This window comes from Saccopteryx leptura, chromosome 3 (assembly GCF_036850995.1).
Source record: "Saccopteryx leptura isolate mSacLep1 chromosome 3, mSacLep1_pri_phased_curated, whole genome shotgun sequence".
Lineage (NCBI taxonomy): Eukaryota > Metazoa > Chordata > Mammalia > Chiroptera > Emballonuridae > Saccopteryx > Saccopteryx leptura.
This window is the reverse complement of record NC_089505.1, coordinates 11,515,505-11,530,994: the sequence shown is the minus strand read 5'-3', so window position 1 is coordinate 11,530,994 and position 15,490 is coordinate 11,515,505. Positions and strand designations below refer to the sequence as shown.

The window sequence follows — 15,490 nt, the reverse complement described above, 5'->3', positions numbered from 1 at the left end:
TCAGCCCTGGCCACTGAGGATGGCTCATGGAGCCTCCACCTCAGGTGTTAAAAATAGCTCAGGTCGGCAGAGCAGAGGCCCCGCAAGGGTTGCCAGGTAGATCCTGGTCAGGGCACATGACGGAGTCTGTCTCTTTATCTCCCCTAATCTCACACAAAAAAGTGTTTTTAAAAATATTTAATTAAAGTAAATAAAATAATTTTTTCAAGCTATACTGTGAAAGCAAGATAAGCAATTATACAATGTTATAGATACATATATATGTATCAATATACATATAGAATAAAAATCCAGAAATTACTGAGTGATCATCACTAGGCAATATAATTACAAGCATTTCTTACTTTTATATTCTTTTATTAAAATAAACATTTATGCCCTGGCCAGTTGGCTCAGCGGTAGAGCGTCAGCCTGGCGTGTGGGGCACCCGGGTTCGATTCCCGGCCAGGGCACATAGGAGAAGCACCCATTTGCTTCTCCACCCCCCCTTCCTCTCTGTCTCTCTCTTCCCCTCCCACAGCCGAGGCTCCATTGGAGCAAAGATGGCCCGGGCGCTGGGGATGGCTCCTTGGCCTCTGCCCCAGGCGCTAGAGTGGCTCTGGTCACCGCAGAGCAACGCCACGGAGGGGCAGAGCATCGCCCCCTGGTGGGCAGAGCGTCGCCCCTGGTGGACGTGCCAGGTGGATCCCGGTCAGGCGCATGTGGGAGTCTGTCTGACTGTCTCTCCCCGTTTCCAGCTTCAGAAAAATACAAAAAATAAAATAAATAAATAAAATAAAATAAGCATTTACTAAAATGCACATGTACTACTTTATAACCAGAAAATTTAAAAAGAAAAGTAGCTAAGAGAGTTAAAATGTGGTTGCAGTCATTTTAACCACAAAATTTTGTTAGATTTACTTGTTTATTAATTGTTAAATCAGTTGCTGAACAAAGATTTGTAAAAACATCATGTTAAGCCTTCTGAGAAGAAAAGGACTAGAGAATCCATATTTGCATATGTCCCCTTCTAGAAGAGGATACTACCAAATGAAAATAGAAAATAAAATTTAATCCATTATAAAACTAGGCAAATGGTTCAAATCTATACAACAAACTCGAAAGAATATATATAAATTATAATTAAGTGGCTATCAAAAGAACAGACTGAAGATCTTCCTTAGTCATTTCCTTTCAAAATTAATTGGTTGAAAACTTTTGCTACATTAATATCAATAGAATTATTTGAATCTATACACATTGACATATGGAGATTGACATATGGAGTATAATTAAATAACAAAAAAAGACATTGAAAAGTATATAAATATAGATATAGAACAGGTAAGTATATACATACATATACATTACTTATAATTATACATGTCCCTAAATAAATATACATACAAATACAAATACAGTTGACTCCTGAACAACAAAGGTTTGAACTGCATGGGTCTATTTATATACAAATTTCTTTCAACTGACTGGTGAAATTCAGTTGACCCACACAATTCAATTTTCTGCAATTAAATTGACCTGCTCAGTTCAATGGACCTCCTCAGTTCAAATTCATGTAGTTCAAGGGTCATCGGGCAATTTAGAATCCACACATGTGAAAAATTGACTTAAGCTATACATGGATTTTTCATGTGTGAGACATTGGTGCCCTTTACCCTCATGCTGTTCAAAGGTCAACTGTACATAAATTTCTCCTACTAGCTATAACAGTGTAACCAACACTAAATTTGCCTTTCCAACAATTATAAAACTGAATATAATACATGAGCCAACCCTTTTTAGACATTGACAAATCAGCAGTAAAGGATGTGATCACTGAGAAAAGGAAAGCATACAAGACAAGTCCAACAGTTACTCCCCAGCTCCCCTAATTTTCTGCTTGATGTTATTCTCAAATCAGAAAAGGGGAGCCAAACAGAGCCAATAGGCTTGCTGAGTTGGGAGGCAGATGTTGGGATTCCAGGCTGCAGAAGAAGGGGAAATTTTTAGACCAGAGTACATAAGAAAACAGAATTGTGCACTGGGAGTGGGGGAGACTCATCGGGACTTACTCGAGTCCTGGGCTGAGGCTTGGACGGATTGTACAACAGGATGAGATTCTGCAAGGCCAAGCAGAGATAGCCTGCTATGCAGATGAAGTCTAAACAATGACACTGAGGTTGTGCAGTGTTAGGAGACATTGGAGTCCATCTCAGTTTTAATCAAAAGACTACATTAAGTACAGTGGACATTCGGTTGACAATAACCCAATGCTAGAAAAAAGGCACATATTAGAATTTGGCCACAACTGAATTAGACCAATCTTGTTGGATTAAACAATCTTGACAAGATCAAAAGAATTTGACAGGATTTAATGTCTGCCAGAAAATAAAATTTAACATCTTTCATAGCAAAAAAACATAATCCATACTCTCTACAAATCATTCACAATGTCCAGCATATACTCCAAAATTAGTATAAATGAAAAGAAACAGGAAAATCTGACCCACAGGCAAGAGAAAAAGTAGTTAATAATAACAGGTCCCCAAATTATTATGTATTAGGAACAATAGAAAATTATTTAAAGCAGCTATTATAAATGTTGAAGGTCTTAAAGGAAAACAGAATAAAACGATGGGGAAATTTAGCAGAGAAGTACTATTAAAAATCAAATGGAATTTACAAATAAAATGTATAATACTTGAATTTAATAATTCATGCGGTAGGGTTCCTACAGATTGGGAGAGCAGAGGAAAAAGTTTGTAAACTTGAAAAAAGATCAGTAAAATGTATCTAATGTTAAAAACACCAAGGAAAAGAAACAAAATGAACAGAACTGCAATAATCTGTAAGAGAATATTAAGAGCAGAGAGAAAATTAAAGCAGAACAAAAAATTAAAGAAATAATAGCAGAGAATTTCCCAAATTAAGTGAAAAGGGTAAACATACAATTCTAATGAGCTAGCAGAATGCAATGGGAATAACATTTACTCACATTAAAATCAAACTGCAGAAAAGTAAAGATGAAGATAAAATCCCCAAATAGCCAAGGAATAGCTACATATTATATACTGGTGAGTAGCTACATATTATCATACATACCGGTGAGTAGCTACATATTACATACCGGTCAATAGCTACATATTACATACTGGTGAGTAGCAGTATAAACAATGGCTGGCTACTGTCTCATCAGAAACAGTAGAATCCATTTTTTAAAATGGAATAGCATCTTTAAGGGGCTGAAGGAAAAACACATCATCCAAGAATTAAAAAAAAAAAAATTTTATTGATTGATTTTAGTAAGAGAGGAAGGGAGAAAGAGAGAAAAAGAGAGACAAGAACATACATGCTCTGTTTCTACGTGGGCCCTGACCAGGGATCAAACCAGGAAACCCTGTGCTTTGGGCTGAGGTTCTAACCAACCGATCTATCTGGCCAGAGCTTCATCGAAGAATTTTAAATCCAGAGAAAATATACTCCAAAAATAAAGCTAAAAGAAAGACATTTTCAAATAAAAACTAAGAAAAATCTGTCACCAGCAAATGTTTATTAAGAAAATCCTAAAAGAAGTTGTTCAGGCTGAAGAAAAAATGATACCAGATGGAATTTCAGATCTACAGAGAGGACTGAAGAGGACTGAAATTAATAAACATAAAAGTATTATATATATAACGGACATTTAACTTTTCCTTTGATATCTTTAAAATTTATAATTCTTTAAATCAAAAATTATAATACTAATGGTTTCAAATGTATAAAAGTTTATATATACGAATACATGTGTATGTGTATATGTATATATTTATATATGTGAGTGTGTATATACCTATATATTAAGCACGAAGTTTAAAGGATAAATATAACTATATTTTTGTAAGCCTAATAATAAACTATTTACTCTAAGAAAACAGTGATAAACTATGGATGTATTGTAATTCCTAAAACAACCACTAATAAATAGAATGAACTATTTAATAGTGCAGAAGAAGGTTTTGGAGAATAAATGGAAAAAAAACTGACAAGACAAATGGGAAAAAAATTAGTGAATAGTAGACAAATCTAATCATGTCAATAATCAGTTTATATGTTAATATGTTAATAGACCAAACACTTCAAATAAAAAACAAAGACTGTTGGATTGATTGGGGTTAAAAAAAGCTCTTCCAGGTATGCATTGTTTATAAGAGATGATCTTTTAATAAAAAATGACATACAGGTTGAAATATTTTTAATAGAAAAGGATATACTTATCAAAGGAAAGTATGTGAAGGCTAGAGTGGGCACATTAATATTAACATCAGATACAAAGGAAAGCAAAACAAGGAAGCTGGCCAGAGATTTTTAAAGACATTTCTTAATAATATAGTGATCAATTATAAGTAAGAAATATCTATCATAAGTGTGAATGAACCTAATTATGGACCTTTAATAGCCATGAAAAATCTTTAAAGAACTAAAGGTAAAAGAGGCAAATAAATGCACACCCGTAGTGGGAGATTTTTATAATTGTTTTTCTCGTAACTGATAAAACAACTAAAAAGAATTCAGTAAAGATATAGAAGCTCAAAATAAATTAGAAACCATCTCAACTAATTGATACAGATTTAAAAAATATATTCAACAACTACAAAATACACATTCCTTTCAAGTGCACTGTTCAGCTAAGTCATATACTTTGATTTGATACATTTCAAAGATCAAAATATCACAGAATATGTATTCTGACCAAAACAAAATTGAATTTTAGAAATAAATAAAATTGAATTTTAGAAATAAGTAAAATATTTACAAAGCTTTATTTAAAAGTTAAATAATTTGCTTCTAAATATTCCATGAGTCAAAAAAAAACTATGACATAAATTAGAAAGTATTTAAAATGAAACTGCAAAATATCAACATTTGTGGGTTATAACTAAAGTAATAGTTAGAAATTTAAAGCTTTCTATTTAAAAAGAAAAAAGGTAAAAATTATGTTAGAGGTTGGCTTTTTGGAAAGATTAATAATAAGATGGATAACCTTAGCAAGACTGATGAAGAAGGAAAGAAGAGAAAACAAATTATAAAGTTAGGAATGGAAAGGAGAGATCTTTCCTTATTCTATAGGCATTAAAAAGCTGCTAAGGAACTATTGTGAACAACTTTTTGTCAATAAATTTAACAACAGATGAGGTTAACAAATCCCTTGGTAAAATAGCATATGTAAATTAAAACAAGATGAATCATTAAATCTAAATACACTCTATTTATTCCAGAATTTCAGTTCTTTCAAAAACTTCTGACAAAGAAAACTCCAGTCCCAATTGTTTTCACTTAATTCAAATATTAAAAAATAATGTTAATCTTACACAGTCTTTAAGAATACAGAGAACAAGAAAACACTTCTCATTTTATAAGGGAATAGAAGGAAACAATGTGTAAAGGGAAATTTTCAAAAAACTCGCAGCTAACATCATATTTAATAATGAAATACTATAAATTTTCTTCCCAGGATAAAGAAAAAGGCAAGAGTGTCTGCTCTCACCAATTCTATCTAATAATTTACTGATGTCTTAACATTAACCTAAAAAACAATCAAAATATCTGAAAGGAAAAAATTAAATTATATCTATTTCCAGATGACTTGATTATTTTCATTTTAAAAATCCTCAGAAATCTACAGAGCAAATAATAGAAGAAAAAAGTAATTTTACAAAGTTAAATATATATTAACCAATTATCTTTCTATATATTAGCATCAAAAAGTTGGTAAGTAAAATTTTATAAACAAGTCAATTTGCACTTGTATGAAAACTACTAGAGCTAATAGTGAATGCAGAATAGAATACAAAGTCAATATACAAAAATCAATTGTACTTCCATACACTAGAAATAAACATTTGAAAAAAATATTTAAACTACTTACAATATAATCCAAAAGTACAGAATAAACATAAATTTAATAAAATATTTGTAAGACCATTCCACTAAAAACTACAGACATTACTCAGAAAAACTAAAGACTTAAATAAATGAATAGATGAACTATGTTCATAAACTGGTGCCTTAATATGGTTAAGATGTCAGTTCTCTCCAAAGTTACAAATAGATTCATCCCAATACCAATCACAATGCTGGCTGGCTATTTTTTTTTTATTTATATGAACATTAAAAGAACTTAGAATTGCTAAAATATGTTTAAAAAAGAAAAACAAAATTAGAGGACTTAAAGTACCTAACTCTAAGACATTCAATACTTAAAACCCTTAGACAGTATTATAATTTTTGTTTTAAAGAATTAATACGATTTTAAAGATATCAAAGTAAAAATTAAATGTCCTTTATATATACTTTTCTGTTTACTAATTTCAGTTCTCTCTGTAGATCTGAATTTCCATCTGGTATCATTTTTTCTTCAGCCAGAACAACTTCTTTTAGAATTTTCTTAATAAACATTTACTGGGGACAGATTTTTCTCAGTTTTTATTTGAAAATGTCTTTTTTATTTCTTTTTGGAAGATATTTTATCTGGATATAGAATTCTTGGATAATGGGTTTTCTTCCAGCACTTTAAAGATGATATTCAACTTTTATTTATTTATTTTTCCTGAAGTGAGAAGTGGGGAAGCAGAGAGACAGACTCCTACATGCACCTGACTAGGATCCACTTGGCATACCCACCAGTGGGTGATGCTCTGCCCATCTGGGGCATTGCTCCATTGCAACCAGAGCCATTCTAGTGCCTGAGGTGAAGGCCATGGAGCCATCCTCAGCACCCCAGCCAACTCTGCTCCAATGGAGCCTTGGCTGTGGGAGGGGAAGAGAGAGATAGAGAGAAAGGAGAAAGGGAAGGGTGGAGAAGCAGATGGGCACTTCTCCTGTGTGCCCTGGCTGGGAATCAAACCCGAGACTTCCACACACTAGGCCAATGCTCTACTGCTGAGCCAATCAGCCAGGGCTGATATTCAACTTTTTTTTTTTTTGATAAATTCTATTGTTCCTGATGAGACATTAGCCATTATTTATACTGATATTCTCTAATATGTAATATGTGGTTATTGTCTGGCTACTTTGGTTATGAGCATAAGAATAGGGAAAGAGAGCAATCAGATACAACAGATAATCCAGAAGTTGGCCTACATTTATACAATCATCTATGTTTGATAAACAATACAATGGGGGGGAAATGGTCATTTTAACAAACAGTGTTGTAGCAACTGCACATTCATGTGGAAAATTACTGAACCGCGATCTTTACTTTTTACAATACACAAAAATTTATCCAAGATGAACCATAGACCTAAATCTTAAAGAAAAATAAAAACAGGAAAATCTCTTTACTCCCCGGGTTAAACAAACTTGCTTAGACAGGACACATATAGCAATGAGCATGAAAGAAACACATTGATAAACTGGACTTTGCCAAATTAAAAACATATGCTCATCAAAATACAATACTAGGAAAATGAATAAGAGTGAAAGAAAACATAAAGTATATGAAGAACAACTCAACAACAAAAAGATAAAAAACTCAACTAAAAATGAGCAAAAATTTCAGACCTTACAAAGGGCTTGACATCTTCAGTTATTAAAATGTAAACTAAAACCACTTCATGCCCATTGGTCAAGTTAAGTTCATTTCCCTTGTGATTTCTAAAACTTCTCATGGTACACTTACGGTATCCACACTTTCATCTCAGTAACTGGCTGTCCCTGTCATTCAAAACCACTGCTCTGGGCCTCTCTACATGCCACTGTCACCATCTAGTAACTTACTGGCCATAAGCCTCTGGCTTACCAAGGTCTGTGTTGTTCCAATTGCGGATATAAGTTTGACATTTAATTCCATAAAGCATTTAATAACATTATGAGAAGCTGGGAGTTAGTAAAAGGAGAATAGAGTTTAAGTGAAAAAATAAATTTTAACTACTTCTTTAAATTTCTTAGCTCCTGTCTTAGTTCATTTGGTCTGTTGTAACAAAAAAGGTCATAAACTGGGTGGCTTATAAATAACAGTAATTTATTTCTCGTAGTTTGGGAGGCTGGGGATTCTAAGATCAAGGTGCCAATTTTTAGTCTAGGCCCAACTGTTCCTTTTTGTCCTCAGCCAAAGGAAAACATTGTTATGAAACTTTTTACAGAGATCCAATTTTACTGCAAATAAGACAAGTTTTATATGTATCACTTGCACATAAAAATGAACCAATATCTGAAGAATCTTCATTTAGATTTTGCTGTTGTTTCCAAGAACCGTGAACAGCTTCTATTCCTATTTCAACATACCGGAGTGATCTCTTCCATCCCTGCGAAGACAAAGGAAGAGCCTACTGGGGACAGATTCCAACTGCCACCCTAAATGCAGAGACTTCTTAAGACTCACCAGGCCCTGGCCAGTGGCTCAGTAGATAGAGCATCTGCCCGGCGTATGGACACCCCTGGTTCAATTCCCAGTCAGGACACGCAGGAGAAGTGACCATCTGCTTCTCCCCCGTCACTCCCCCCCTTCTTCCTTCTTTCCTTCCCACAGCCAGTGGCTCAACTGGTTCGAGCATAACCCTTGGCACCGAGGATGGCTCTGTAGGAGTGCGACAGCCTGAACCACTAACTGCAGATATGTTGCAAAATATGCGACAAGAGTGTAGGAAATCATTTGTGAGAAAATCTGAAGTATAATCAAAGGATTTAAAGAAGTCCTAAAGAAATAGAGACATATGCCATAGTCACATAGATGGGAAGGGCCAGCCTAATAAAAATGTGATGTCTCTTCAAAATTAGTTTATAAATTCAATGCAATTTCAACAAAAATTGCACCACAAATTTACGTAGCTTGATGAATTGAACCTAAAGTTCCCATGGACGGGTATAAATTCAAGAGCTAACTCTCAAAAAAATAAAACTAAAAGAGCTAAAACTTGCCATATGACATACCATGGCTTACTTAAAAGTTGGAGTAATTAAGACAGTGTCATATTAAAGGCAGTGATAGAATTGCACATAGTCATAATAGTATTAAGGGACAAGTAATGAATTCAAGCTTATTTGGGGGTTCAAAATATGACAATGAGGTCAATCCATCAGTAGATAAGAATAAAAAGTTTTAATAAATTAAAAATAAAAATTTTAAAAAGTTTTAAACTTCTCTATCATTTTTAGATAAAATTGCAAAATGACTTAATCTTGACCAGTATTTAATATGAAGACTGACAGTGCATCCTTCCTAGGTGCTGAGGTCTGTAGACAGGGGTCAGGGCACCAGTGGGAGTCCCACAGCAGAGAGGACTTGTCCCCAACCAGCATGGAAAGAAACGTAGACATGCTGCAGATGAACTGTACAGGGATACCACCACATTAAAATACCTTTGCCGTGTTGTTTATAAGAAGATCATCGCAGCAAGGATGCTGAAGCCAGAAATGCACAAAGGGTTACAGCTTGTCCTCCATGTGGTTAATTCTGTTTTAAAAAAAGACCTTTCATTTATTTTTTATTGATTGATTGATCTATAGAGACAGAGAGAGAAAGAAAGGGAAAGTGAGAACCATCAATTTGTTGTTCCAGTTATTTATGAATTATTTGATTGATTCTTGTATGTGCCATGACCCGGGACTGAATCTGCAACTTTGGTGTGTTAGGATGATGCTCTACTCAGCTGAAATACCTGGCCAAAACAGGACCTTTTATATACAGTAGAAAATTCACAGTATTTCATAATAAAACAGGCACAAGAAGAAGAAAATATGTTGTTCTACAAATATGTTCATGGTTTAGTTTGTCACAAATTGTTTAAAATAATTGTGAAATTTACAAATGAGCTACCCATTTTCTTTAACAACATTACATATTCCCAGTTTGCCTACCTTTTCTGTGGTGAAAATCAGCTACTAAAAAATGTTCCCCGCCCCCCCAAAAATCACATTTAACCTTCCTCTTAAAAAACAAGACACCTTTTGCCCTGGCCGGTTGGCTCAGTGGTAGAGCGTCTGCCTGGCGTGCAGAAGTCCCGGGTTCGATTCCCGGCCAGGGCACACAGGAGAGGTGCCCATCTGCTTCTCCACCCCTCCCCCTCTCCTTCCTCTCTGTCTCTCTCTTCCCCTCCCACAGCCGAGGCTCCATTGGAGCAAAAAGATGACCCGGGCGCTGGGGATGGCTCCTTGGCCTCTGCCCCAGGCGCTGGACTGGCTCTGGTCGCGACAGAGCGACGCCCCATATGGGCAGAGCATCACCCCCTGGTGGGCGTGCCAGGTGGATCCCGGTCGGGCACATGCGGGAGTCTATCTGACTGTCTGACTGCTTCCCTGTTTCCAGCTCCAGAAAAAAGAAAAGAAAAGAAAAGAAAAAAAACAAGACACCTTTTTAACAATGGTTGAATAAGAAACGGTTTTTCAAAATACATGCTCCGGATTAGATTTTGAAAAAGATATTTTGGAATGTTTTCATGATTATGCAGTTTTATTGTTATAAATATATCTTCAATAAAATGCATATTTAAAACGGTAGACATAATTTTCTAACCTGTTTAACAATCATACAAATGAGTCATTTCTTTGGGTTTTGAACTCCTTGCCTATGCCAGGAGTGATGGTGGACAATCACATAGATGGATGTCATCACATAGTGGGGAGACAGATGGCGAGATCGGCTAGTGAGTCAGGCTGCAAATGCAGTCTCACGGGGGAAATGAGAGCTCCCGGGAAGCAGTGATATCAGAGCTAAACGTTGGAGGTGACCTACACAAAAGTGTGTTGGAGAAAGAGGAGAGTGGATGGTTCCGCCAAGCGGGCCATGGCATCTTGAGCCTTCTGGCTTTACGAGAAATTTTGTTCTTCTCAATTTGACATCCCAGAACCTGATCTTGAGAGTTTTAGTGGGTTTTTCAACTGGAAATTAAGACTGTAGTGTCACTGAGAAACACATGGAGGAGAATTCTGCTAAGATCAAAACTAGGTCTGGATGTAGAAACACCTTCTTCTTTTCCATACCCCTTCCCATCACCTCTCAACACTTCTCATCCCTTAATCCCTGTTTCTTAAAATATTCCGCCCATGCCTCAGTAGCCTGACCCAAAACCAGCTGTGCCACTTCATTTTTTTTTTTTTTATCTCTTTCTTGGTTGATGAGAAAAGTTGTATCTGGATTGTCCCTAGAATGTAGAAGGAAGTACGGTGAAGTATGCCCGTCTCCCTGTGTTCCGATCTAGGTTACCAGAGTACTCTTTTCGCTGAGTTTTTCATTCCCAACCCAGCTAGTAATGCAATGATCCTTAATTCCTTCTGCCATGATGGGCATTCACATACAGAGGAAAGACCATTCGGGGACACAGTGAGAAGGCAGCCACCTGTCCGCCAAGGAGAGAAGCATCAAGAAAACTGAAACTTGCTGACACCTTGACCTTGAGCTTGCAGGCTTCAGAACACCAGGAAATAAAGTTTTGTTGTCTAAGCTACCCAGTTTGCGGTATTTTGTTATAGCAGTCTTAGGAAACTAATACATTATGGCAGTAAAAGAATTTGCAGCTATGATTCAGGGAGAGCCTGCAATCTTCGGGAAGTAATAAAAACAGTACAGGTACCTGGAAGTTAGACATCGGCACTTTCAGAATAGTCCATCTGACTTTCAAATATGGAAACAACATGAATTCCAAAATGTCCAGGTGGGCACAGTTGAAATAAATTCCCTTGACAAAATTTTGGACACGATTATTCGACAGGCGGCTGTTGAGCCCTTAGAAAATGCAGCTATAGGGGAAAGCTCGGTTCATTCAGATGCCGTCATACTGAGCTAACCTCATTTCCTGTATTGATAGGGTAGTAGATGGAGACCATGGGGGGGGGGCGGGGAAGGCCACCATCATACAGCATTTAGATCTTAGCAAGATACTTGGTAAAATGATCCTTCAGGAAAAGACAGAGAAATGTAGACTGAATAAGATTTGGCACTGGGCAAATTTGTGGCTGATTGAAATCAATGACCCTAAGATGTTAATCAAGAAAGCATATAAACTTGAAAATGAAGACCCATAGTGATGCCCATAACAACAACTAGTTAAAACTCTAATTGCTGGCACGCGAACACAGAAATTATGTATGGCAAAGAGCGCTCGTGGTCTTCAAATCTTCTCTTTCTCCCAGATAATAGAATTTGTAGCTGAGCAGATGATGGTTCAGAAAAACAGACTACCAATCCCAGCCTTCTTTGCAAGCTGGAACAGCCCTGTGGGTAAGTTCTGTTCAGGTGGATGAGCGCAGTTGTGATATGTCCGGGTACCATGTCCTCTCCCTTCACCGTTCGTCCCATCTTACTGATTAGAATATGAACATGTTGGGTGTGCCAACTTGGCCCAGGGATTGTGGGTAAATAAAATGGAAGGTACTTGGTTTTCTGACCCCACGGAGCCCTCCTTCCAGCCCTAGACTGCTTATACTTAAATAGTTAAGAAAGAAAGAAACTTCTTTCTTGTTTAAGCCACTATTATGTTGAATCTCTGTCTGAGCACCTGAACCTGTATCCTAAGCAACTGAGCCTGTTTATCTGCTTGGCAGAGGACATTAGGCTCGGGAGGATAACCGATACATTCAGCAACAATCAGGCCAAGAAAACCTTGACAGGGTAGAATGAAGAGCTTCAACTCACATGATGCATTTTACCAGGCTTGCATTTATATTAATATTAATAACCAATTACATAATAATGTCTAGGAAGATCCACCATAAAGCATGGGTTCTAACAAAAAATATTTTACACTGACTTCAAAGTCACAATCTTAGGTCCCAGTAAGTAAATATGGTGTCATTATTAATGATGTTAATTATAATAAGAGTCCCACTCATGTCATTCTGTTAAGCCCACAGAAAAGCAGCCAGAGTGTGGCCAGGATACAGGTGCAAGGAAGACAGTGTAACCTCTTTACTAAATGGATAGACAAACAGAAAGTGAGTTTACATGCTCCCGCACAGCCTTTAAAGATACTAGGTTGAACATCTCTCTTGATCGCCACTTGACATCTCACAAAAACTTGATAGTTTCACTGTTAACATTCATTTATAAGAGTCTCATAATTCAGAACTCATTTTCAGGTGTCATAATTTTTAGTCTTAATGAAAGACAGTTGTGAGAGAGAGTGATTTCATCATACATCTTAGGGTTTTGAACCATAAAGTCCAGTGTCGATCCAAAGTTCACTATCACGTCCGATTCAAAGCCCCTGCCCTCCCCCTAGTTTGGGTCAGACTCCCTGCTCAAGGCCACAAGGAAGGCAGTGCACTCTGTTCTAGCCATGTCCTCTGCTGGCTCTTCCCACCCTCTTCTCCTACTCACTGTGCTTCCATCACACAGACCAGGTCAGAAAAGGAGTCAAGAGAAACAGAACAAAAACAAGACTAATAAAGAAAGCAACATCTTTAACTGAGCTGGAGCTGTGGATGTCCTCTCTCTTGGCTGATGCCAGGTGGTGTCCTGTTTGACATCATGGCAGGACTCCGACTGCTGGCTCACTGACAGCCAATTTATGTAGGTCCATCAGCGACTCCCATAGGAATGTCTAAACTACAGAACTTTCTGGCTTCTTCATGGATTCCACTGGAATTTTTGTTAGCCTCTCTCATATCCTGACATCTGTGTAATGTTGCCAAACAGACTATTACTATTACTGTCCTCTAAAGCACGGCTGCCCTTCCTTGTAAGCCTGGGCTCCTCAGGGTGGCTTCTCGCAGCTCCCTTCTCCTATGTTCACTCAGCCCATGGCCAGGACACAGCCTCGACTAGACACTAGGAATACAATGCCTCTCCCTGCTGCCTCTCTTCCAGCCTTTCACCCGGGCAGAGTGCACCAGCCTCGGGTCTTCAGTATCCTTCAGGCGGGAAACTGACACCAGTCTCCAGGTTCACACATCCTCCTAGACTCCAGGGGATATATCAAAGCTCCCTCAAGAATACACTTCATCCTCTCGCTTGGGTGCGCCAGGCTGAGCTTGACTTCCTTCCACTCCATGCACCCGGCTCACCTCCTGCAGGAAGCTCCATTTCCATGAACAGTTCCCTGGGAACCCCTTACCCTTGGTTGAGGAAGCCCCTTCATTCCCCATGGGAAAGGAAGAAGAAAAGCCAAAACTTCTGAAAGTTCTTATTATTAGTTGTCACAAAATCTCTTTCTGCATTTTGACAAACTATCAAAAAAAAAAAAAATCGCCATGCTGTGCAGTACTTGTGTTATGTCTCCGTATACATGCCACTCCTATGTTCTCTGGACACGCTGTAGTGATGTGAAAGGTACAGATCCACATTTTCAGCAGAAATGGAAGGTTCCTGACTGATGATCAGAGGCAAGAAGTGATAAAAGTAGGTGAAAGGTCCCCTACGCCAAGCATGGATTCTGAGGTCCCTCTGTGTGACAGCAGTAAAATGCACACTAACCGTAAAAACAACCACACTGTAACACCAGAATATATTTATAAAATTGGTCAAGGAAATTACATTTAACATATGCTGTTATCATACAAGTATTTTTAATGAAATAACACTTTGTATTTATATAGCACCTTTCTTCTAAAGAGCAAAAATATGGCTCACATATTATTACTCATTCCCAACACCATCCTTGACAGGTGGGTAAGTAGCAACATTTATCCCAAGTTTTAATCACTGGGAAACCACGACAGCAGAGAGAGCACAAACAACCACACACAGCAAGCCAGAGACTTGGAATTTTCCAGCTCTGGATGCCCAACGTCTTCTACTCAGTCTTTTCTGTGAAATCTTAAAAGCTATTTTGAATACTGGTGGGAAAAAAAATAGAAGAACAGTTGATAAAACAGGTTTATAGTCGCCTACTAGGAAGCTGACGGTACAACCTAGACCGGAAATGGCTGTGAGTTAAGAACAATGTCCAAACCTTGACCGTCTACTTAAACAATCTATCTGCAGACCAGGGAAAGTGTATATTCCAAAATATGCTTCAAGTTGCTGTCGAGGCTTTCTGTAGTTACAACAGGTGAAGTGAAACCCACCTCCCAATCAATAGTCACAGAATGTACAGGTGGTCAACAGCAAATCAATTAGCAATAGGGGATACACAAATTTGCGGGCCACAGAAATGGTTGCATAAAACATAACTTTAACAAGACAGGAGATTTTGGATGACACATTTCTGAGAAGCTCTTTCAAAAATCATTCAAAGGACTCAAAAAGTCTCTTTTTAAAGGTAAATGTAAATTATAGACATAGTTGGAGCCTAAAAGTATGCCTTAAAATAATAAAATGACCAGATGATGAATTTCTCAGGAGCAGGAATGCCTTTTTACAGGTTGTAGCATACTTAATCTCTAGTTTAAGACCCCCAAAGGCACAGCGCCCCTTTTCCTTCAGGTGCCACGCAATGTCTAAGGACCTTTGTCATATATATGTATATCCATGTAGTCAACCCGTGTCAGCAAACTTCGGGGAAATATCAGACAGAAAGGGAATAGTGAGGGGTCAGTTTCTGAGTCAAGGGGACAAGGGAGGAAAGTTACATTATATTCTCATAACGAATTCCAATAA

General features: G+C 37.3%; 1 non-coding gene across 1 annotated transcript; it reads left to right on the top strand.

Moving 5' to 3' along the window:
- The first annotated feature begins 9,905 nt into the window (after positions 1 to 9,905).
- On the top strand, positions 9,906 to 9,981 carry TRNAA-GGC (transfer RNA alanine (anticodon GGC)). The gene has a single exon. It is a non-coding gene; the product is annotated as a tRNA-Ala (tRNA).
- Positions 9,982 to 15,490: the final 5,509 nt, after the last annotated feature.